At 37.3% G+C, this 5,877-nt stretch overlaps 1 pseudogene; it reads right to left on the reverse strand.

Annotated features, from left to right (window-relative positions):
- Positions 1 to 2,779: 2,779 nt before the first annotated feature.
- Positions 2,780 to 5,873, reverse strand: LOC133325059 (methionine--tRNA ligase, cytoplasmic-like; annotated as a pseudogene).
- Positions 5,874 to 5,877: the final 4 nt, after the last annotated feature.

Genomic DNA, 5,877 nt, shown 5'->3' on the forward strand with positions numbered 1-5,877 from the left:
GTATCACGTAGTCGACTTGCATGTACATTTCAATTTTGTCATATTCATTTAAATTTCATATAAATACAACTGGAAATACGCATTTTTCTAAGCATATCAAAATGAAGTTTCTTGTAGTCATTGGGGTTTTAGCCCTATTGACTGTGGGAAAAGCCCAAGTAAGCAATGTCACGATTAAATATAGAGATTCATTAAATTTCCAAAAATATTAATTTATAGAACGAAGACGCGGAAACAACTACTGTTGATCCAAATGAGGATGATGGAGAATCTTCACCGCCTCCACCACCGCCACCATCTAAACACCCACGACCACCAGGACCACCGGGACATCATGGACCACATGGTCCCCCAGGACTTCATGGACCACATGGTCCCCCAGGACATCATGGACCACATGAACCACCAGGACGTCATGGACCCCATGGTCCACTAGGGCATCGAATTCCCGAATTAGGTCCACCAAATGGTCGTCTTTTTAGACGCGATCATAGAGAACCTGGGCCGAGACCCGGACAGGGATTGCAAGGATTATTTGGAAGATTGGAAAGCGGACCTGTACAAGATTTACGACCAAGGCCATTTGGATTGGGAAACCGATTTGAAAATGAACGTCCTGGTGGGAACCGATTTCCACCCAGATTTTCGCATTGGTAAAACCTTTGGGCGACGTGATCCTTGAACTATTAATTTATCCACTGTAGACTAAATAACTAAATTTTCAGAACATTGTTTCCGAATAAAGCATACTATGAGCAAATATTGAAATAAATTGTTTTTAATGTGAGTTTTGAGAAACAGAGGAATTTTCAATTCTCAATTATGACCAAAGGACTCAAAATGTAAGGTATGGTTTCTTTGTACTACCCACTTCAGTAATTGTCTTCTTTCCATCCATCAATAGTTTCATCTTCATAACGTCGGATCTCAACAAAGTTGCTTTAGAACTAGTTATGGTTACTTCCACACCGCTGAAGCAATTTGTACCGTATTGCTTGGTCGTTTTAGCCATTTTCATAGTTAGGGTTAGATGATAATACCAAAACCAAAAATGCTTTAACAGCCTCGTTTGAGATCGCCAAAGATATTATTATCCATTATTATTTTTCTCAATATTCCCAATTGTACTTCATAGGCAATCATTTAAACTTATATATAGTGAGACGGAGGCATAAAAAACCAGTAAGGAAAGTAGTAAAGTCGGACTGGGCCGACTATATGATACCCTTCACCACTTTGGGTATATTCTACATATGTATCCGAAAAGACGTCGCCTTTTTGAAGGAATTTTAACGTGAAATTGAACGAAAATAAATATGGGCCTAGCTGTGGATCTTTAGTGCACAATTTATTTAAAATCGGACGAAAATGTATATAGGAGGTGTACACATCATTCTAGACTTAATTCAATACGCTATGCCAAAATTTGTGCAAATATAGAATGATTTTTAGAGACTTTGGTGCAGCATTTACCTAAAATCGGACGAAACTAGGTATGGAAGCTATACATAAATCTGAACCGATTTTCAGGAAACTTAGCACACATTATTCTAGATCCAATTCAGTAGGCTATACCAAATTTCGGGCAAATCGAAAGATATATAGGGACTTTGGTTCACCATTTATCTTAAATCGGGCGAAACTATATAATATATAGGGGCTTTGTTGCTCCCTTTACATTAAATGGGATGAAAATATATATGGGAGTATATCTAAATCTGGACCGATTTTCAGGAAACTTAACACACATCATTCTAGACTTTATTCAGTACGCTATGCAAAATTTCGTGCAAATCGAAAGATATATAGGGGCTTTGGTACACCATTTACATTAAATCGGGCAAAACTATGTATGAGAGCTATATCTAAATATGAACCGATTTTCTCGAAACTTAGCACACGTCATTCTAGACTCAATTAATACGCTATGCCAAAATTCGTGCAAATCAAATGATTTTCAGGGACTTTGGTGCACCATTTACCTAAAATCGGGCGAAACTATATATGGGAGCTATATCTAAATCTGAACAGATTTTCTCGAAACTTAGCACACATCAGTCTAGACCTAATTCAGTAGGGTATATCAAATTTCGTCTAAATCGAAAGATATATAGGGACTTTGGTACCCCATTTACAGTAAATCGGACGAAAATATATATGGGAGCTATATCTAAATCTGAACCGATTTTTCCCAATTTCAATAGGGTTCGTCCTTGGGCCAAACAAATGAGCTGTGCCAAATTTCATCCAAATCGGTTCATAAATGCGACCTGTACTTTGTTCACAAAAATACATGGGCGGACAGACGGACATGCATAAATCGATACAGAAAGTGATTCTATGCATATTCTCAAAAGGAACCATGGGTCTATCTCGATTATTTTTGCCTGTTACAAACATATGCACAAAGACATAATACCCTGTACCACAGTGTGGTGAAGGGTATAAATAAATATTTAGTATATTTTTGTTTATTGAGCAGTTCAAAAATTTTAAAGATTTTAAATAAATAAAAAGAATTACTAATATCATCATGATGTATAAAAGTGAAGATCGTTTTATAATTTAATGAATTTCATTGACAAAAAAACATAAATAAATTACTAAATATTTGTAAAAACGAATACAAATGTAATGTAAAGAATTATATGCAAAAAATTAAGTCTTCATAAAGTGTTTGTCTCATACAATAATATTTATGACATGATATTGTGAATACGAACGAAAGAACACCATATACTTTATGTAAAAAAACATACAAAATCTGTAGACAGACTTCATATGAAATGCGTTTACTTCTTTTTCTTATTTTTGCCTTGAGCACTAGCATCGGGAACGCCGGTCAAAGCAGACAATTGTTTCTTCAGGGACAATAGAATTTCCACTTCGGGTTTCCATACCGCTGCATCACCTGTAGCCTTCAGGGTGCGCACTTTCTCGCCCTAAAAAATATACAAACGATTAAAATTATATATCAATTTAACTAATCATAGAACGTTTACCTGTTTGGCGATTTTATCCTCAAGTTCTGCAACCTGAGTAGCGTCAACTGCAGCAGCAGGTGCAGGCGACGAGGGTGCGGGTGCTGAAGCACTAGATTGTGCTGCAGCCAATTGTTTCTTCAAATCTAAGAGAATGTTCACTTCTGGCTGCCACACTGCCTTGTCTTTTGTTTGAGCCTTAAGTTGTCGCACCTTTTCACCTTGTGCCTGAACTGCAGCTTCTAAATCTTTAACTGATGAACCACCATTCTGTTTGCTATCACCGGCCGTCGAGGAAGCTTGTTTGCTTTGAGCTTCAGTTAATTTTTTCTTCAATTCAAGAAGTTTGTCGATCTCTGGTTGCAAAACTGCCTTGTCTTTTGTTGTTGTTTTCAATTGTCTCAGTTTATCACCTTGCTCTTGGACAGCTTTTTCCAAGTCAGCAACAGATTGTCCAGCATCTGACGAGGCAATAACTTGAGGTCCGGCATATTTCTTTTTCATTTCATCAATAAAAGCTTGCTCTAATTTGGCAAAAAGTGGAGCTGGTTTGCCAATCTTGTGACCAGGTTGCAACAAAATCGAAGCGAATGGTTTCCTTTGACGAAAAGAAACATTTTAATAATTGATTATAGGAAATTAAAAACAAATAAATACACAATAACTTACTCGGCATTAAGTAACGATTGTTTTGTATTTAACTGTTCGAACATAGTGCGAGCAGTGGAAGGCATATAGGGGAATATCAAATTGGCCAACCAGCATGCAATGTTTATGCAAATACCAATAATTGTTGCAGCTCTCGCCTTTTGTTCTTCGGTTCCCTTTAGCAATACCCAAGGTTGTTGAGCTTGCAAGTAACCATTACCATGTCGTGATATCGATAGCAAATGACGAATACCATCACGCAATCGGGCTTTCTCCAGGGAATTAATGTAACCGCGTAATTCACGATTAATAAGCGCCAATAGGACTTCTTCGTCATTGGTGAGATTCATAGTGGGCACGATGCCATTGAAGTTCTTTTCACAGAAGACTAGAGCTCGGTTAACAAAGTTGCCCAAGTTGTTGAGGAGTTCTGAGTTGTTACGAGCAGCCAAATCGTTCCAACTAAAGCTTGAATCTTGACCTTCAGGACGAGCAGAAGCCAAATAGAAACGCCATACATCAGCAGGTATGCCAGTATCCTGAAAATAATTTATTTGTTAGTAAAGTGTCGTATTTAGACAAGAATATTTCATTATTACAATGTCGGACTTTTAAATCGTTTTTGTACTTTTTCAAGTAAACCATCCTTGAAGTAAACTTATGAGGTGTATGTGTTGTGTAATATGTTTTATTTCCAATATTTTCATATGAATTAAAAAATAAATTTCGTTTCAAAACTTTAATGAAGAAATCTTAAGAAAAGATAATTATTTCATTATCTTATCTAAAATATTTACTTTCAGATACATGTAACATGGCACCATTATCTATTGGATGACCATTAGCTACTGTAACATATTTAAATAAATATTGGAAAAAAATGATTCCATTGATGTCTACATACCTGAGCGTCATTACCGAAGACTCCAATTCCACGACTCTTGCTGAATTTACCATCCTCGTAATTCAAATATTCGGTTGCCATTATATGCGATACCATCGTATTGCCCTTGTTAATAGCCAATAAAGCACTAGGCCAGACCACTGAATGGAATGGCACATTATCCTTGGCCATAAATTGGAAAAGTTCGACATCTACACCCTTTGCTGGCTGCCACCATTGCTTGAACTCCTTCGTGTATCGTTTAGTCATCGAAACATAACCGAATGGTGCATCGAACCACACATAAAATACTTTATTCTCGAAACCTTTGTGTGGCACTGGAATCCCCCATTTCAAATCACGAGTAATACAGCGTGGCTTCAAACCCTCACGCAACCATGATCTTGTAATAACACGAGCATTATTCGTCCATCCCGGTTCTGATTTTTCAATCCATTCACTGTTCAATTTTAGGTAAATCAAGGAACAGTTGATCGGAAGAACGTATTACAGGAGCAGTATTACAAACTTTAATTTCTCAGTGGCATTAACTAATTTGCCACATTTATCACATTGATCACCACGAGCATCTTCATAACCGCAGCCTGGATGGGGACATGTGCCTTCAACAAATCTAAATGTCAAATAAAAATCAATTACAAGATTTATACTTGAAAATGTGTGCGATTTTATCATACCGATATCTAGATTTTAAAACCGAACGCCATTCATCTTACTCTGTCTTGTTCCTGAGTAGTTGTACGACCAAAGTAATCGAAGCCAATACCAAACCAACGATAAATGCCGTTATGCAATTCGAAATATTTATCACAAATTTCTCGTGGTGTTAGGCCTTCGGCGAGAGCCTTATTTTCGGTTGCTGTACCATACTCATCTGTGCCACAAATCAGAAGTGTATTGTAGCCAGCTAAACGTGAATATCTAGAAAGAAATTCAAGCGATTAACTTTATACATAAAACCTTAAAACACATATCACAAGCGGGTTCCCGTTCATACCATACCTTGCAAATATATCTGCAGACAATACACAACCAATTATTGCCCAAATGTGGACATTATTGACATATGGCAGAGCAGATGTGATCAGCACATTACGTTCGCCAGCTTTGGGAAGAACTGTACGTGCCTCTTGACGTTCAACGGGTTTGTTATAAACAAAGTTATTGCGTGCCATCATTATTTCTTCCTCTGTTAGTGTATCAGCCAAATTAGAACCAGCATCAGCCAATAGTTTACCGGCATCAGCAGATGAAGCAGGTACTTTCAGAGGAACATGATAAAGACCACCAAAACGATTGGAATTCTGCAAAGCATTGAAAGTCAAATCCTTCAATGGTTCGCTT

The sequence above is a fragment of the Musca vetustissima genome, unplaced genomic scaffold, assembly GCF_032173495.1.
Source record: "Musca vetustissima isolate MV318-11 ecotype Yass unplaced genomic scaffold, APGP_CSIRO_Mvet_v1 utg54981, whole genome shotgun sequence".
Classification (NCBI taxonomy): domain Eukaryota; kingdom Metazoa; phylum Arthropoda; class Insecta; order Diptera; family Muscidae; genus Musca; species Musca vetustissima.